Source organism: Colletotrichum karsti, assembly GCF_011947395.1.
Source record: "Colletotrichum karsti strain CkLH20 chromosome Unknown Scaffold70, whole genome shotgun sequence".
Taxonomy (NCBI): Eukaryota; Fungi; Ascomycota; class Sordariomycetes; order Glomerellales; family Glomerellaceae; genus Colletotrichum; species Colletotrichum karsti.
In genome coordinates, this window is record NW_024065970.1 from 1 (window position 1) to 3,184 (window position 3,184).

Below are 3,184 nucleotides of genomic sequence, written 5' to 3' on the forward strand. Positions count from 1 at the left end.
AAAGTTAATTACTAAAGAGCTATAGAAGTCTATCCTTAAGCTAGACTTAAGTCTATCCTATATATAAGTCCTAGATACTTCTCTTCCTATATAGACTATAATCTAAGAGTTAGTCCTCCTTAAGGACTACCCTTAGCACGTTAGTCCTAATCCTTATCCTAGTCCTAGGACCGCTTATTAAAAGTTAGTCCTACTTATTATTATATAACTTATACTATAGTTCTTCCGTTCCAGGCGAGCCCCTTATATTCCTATAATCCTATATATAAAGGTGACGTTCTAACCGCCCAGTATCCTTATAGGGCGTTCTTTGTTGGTTATGCCTAATGGGTTGTAACAGAGAGGTGATATTGCCCTGAAATAATGATGTATGGTGGAACGCTATAGCCTGACAAACTAATAGCCTAAATAACTATAACCTATTTATAATTGCTAGGCTATATTATTTTTATATTTAAATGCCTTTTAGCGCTTATTATAACTATTCTAGATATAATCTAGCCTATTATAAACCTAGTCTTATTAAAGTTATAGATATCTAAGTCTATAATGCTATATTTTATGATTATATTTGCTATAAGCTAAAACTATATATTTATTACGTCTAGGTCTTTATATTAGGCCCTCTTATAGTTATATTTATAAAAAAAGTATATTTAGAGCTATAGTTATTACTTAATAAAGTTTAAGGCCTAATACTTCCTAATAGGGGGTATATTATAGTTAGTAAGTAGTTAATTAGCTATATCTTCTATACTACTAATATAGGGAGGAAATAATTAGGAATCTAGGTTGAGGATATACTTAACTAGCTTCTCCTCTTTAAGTATAGTTAAATTTTATAAGTTTAGCATTATATTGCGTTATAATATCTTTCCCTTAATTTAGTTATATAACGTTAAATAGGGCACTAAGTAGATCTAGGATATAGCTCTTATACTAAGATTATTAGCTTATTTAATTGCCTAAATAGCTAAGTTTAATTAAGCTTCTTTATTTGTAAGGGATATTGCTAGGTGTGGCGTGATGTGTATGTAAAGGTGGAAGTCTGGTTTGCCCGGTTGGGTGATCGCCTCGCTTGTCTGATCGCCTCGCTTATCAACCACGTTATAATATATCCTATATATATATAATAATAATAAAAAAGGTTAAAACTACTCCTTATTATTTTATCTCTATATTCTCTATATATATATATATATATAGCTACTAAATATACTATAATAGTTATTTATATAACTTATAAAACTCTATACTAGCTAATATTATTATTATTAATAGCTAAGTAGTAGGAGTAGAGATATTTAGAGCGTTAGGGAGTAAATAAATAGTAAAAAAAGATAGATAGTAATAATAAAATGCCTTTTAGAAATAATAGTAGATATATATATATAGAGATAGTATAAGCCTTTAAGTCCCTTAAGCTATTAGCTAATTTACTAGCTTAAGTAAGCTAATAGCTCTAAATAATATATAATAATAGAAGCCTTTAGGCTAATAGTTTATTATTTAATAAGTATTATCTCTCTAGTAGCTAAGCTATAGGAGTTAGTATAATTAGAGCATTAAGGATATATAAATAGTAAGGAAAAATAAATAGTAATAAAGCTAAATTATAGTCCCTATTATATTTATAAGGTATATTACTATATATAATAAAACCTCTCTACTTTAAGAATAGTAATAGATATATATATATAGAGATAGTATAGATATTAAAGTCCCTCTTAATAACTAATTTAGTAGCTTAAATAGGCTAATAGCTTTAAGTAACTTATAATAATAGATGCTCTTTAACTAATAGTCTATAAGTTAGTATTTACTCTCTAATAGCTAGGCTATAAGAATAAAGGTACTTAGAGTATTAGAAATAAATAAATAGTAAAAAAAGATAGATAATAATAGGGCTAAATAGTAATCCCTATTATATTTATAAAGTATATCTTTATATATTATAAAACCCCTCTTAAAAATAGTAATAGATATATATATATATATAGATAGTAAAAGCCTTTAAGTCCCCTAAGTTATTAATTAATTTATTAGCTTAAGTAAGCTAATAGCTTTAAATAAGTAAACTATAATAATAGAGGCCCCTTTACTAATAGTCTTTTAGCCATATCTACTTTTAAATAGCTAAGCTATAGGAGTTACTATAACTAGAGTATTAAGAGTAAATAAATAGTAAGAGAAAATAAATAGAAATAAAGCTAAATAGTAATCTCTATTATATTTATAAAAGAGGTTACTATATATAATAAAACCTCTCTTTAAAATAATAATAAATATATATATATTAAGATAGTATAAATATTAAAGTCCCTAAAGATATTAATAAATCTATTAGCTTAAATAAGCTAATAGCTCTAAGTAACTTATAAAAATAAAAACCTCTTTACTAAAGGTAATTAATAGATAGGTATAACGTTTTAATACCTAGGTATAACTCTTATCCGGGCATTGGAAATCCTGCGACGCTACTGGCGGGAAAGTTTTACGCCCTATAGCTACTTTAAGTAAAGGCGGTGAAGGTTTTCTCTCTAATATTCTAGCTTTTTTCTCCTTACTCTCCTCCTCTTACTATATTTAAGATTTATAAAGTTAGCTTAATATTAGGTACTTATAGACTTTATAAATCTTAAATGCGTATTTATCTTCCTTACTTATAGACTACTTAATAATATCTCCTACTAACTCCTTCTCTAATAAATATTAGGCTATAGATACCTCCTACTACTTTACTTACCTATAGCCCTCTTAATACTAAGTTTATTTAACTAACTCCTTATCTAACGTTAGGATAATAAGATAGTAGTTACTTAGCTATATTGCTTAGCATATTAAGCTATTACTAACTTATTTTTTAATCTAGGAGGGCGCCCTTACTTTTATCCTATTGAGGGCTAGCTTATAGTTGTGGCACTCTTTTAGCACTAGCCCTAGGCTGTAATAGCGAATTATGGTGGGACTGGCTGGGCGTTATTCCTTGGCTGACTATAGAGAGCTATAGCTATCTTAGGATTAAGAATATACCGGTATAGTGTTATGACCCGTTAGGCATAACTAATAAAGAACGCCCTATGAGGACTCTAGGCGGTTAGCACGTCACTTTATATATAGGATTATAGGAATATATAGGGATCCCTAAGCGGAACGGAAGAACTATAGTATAAGTTACGTAATA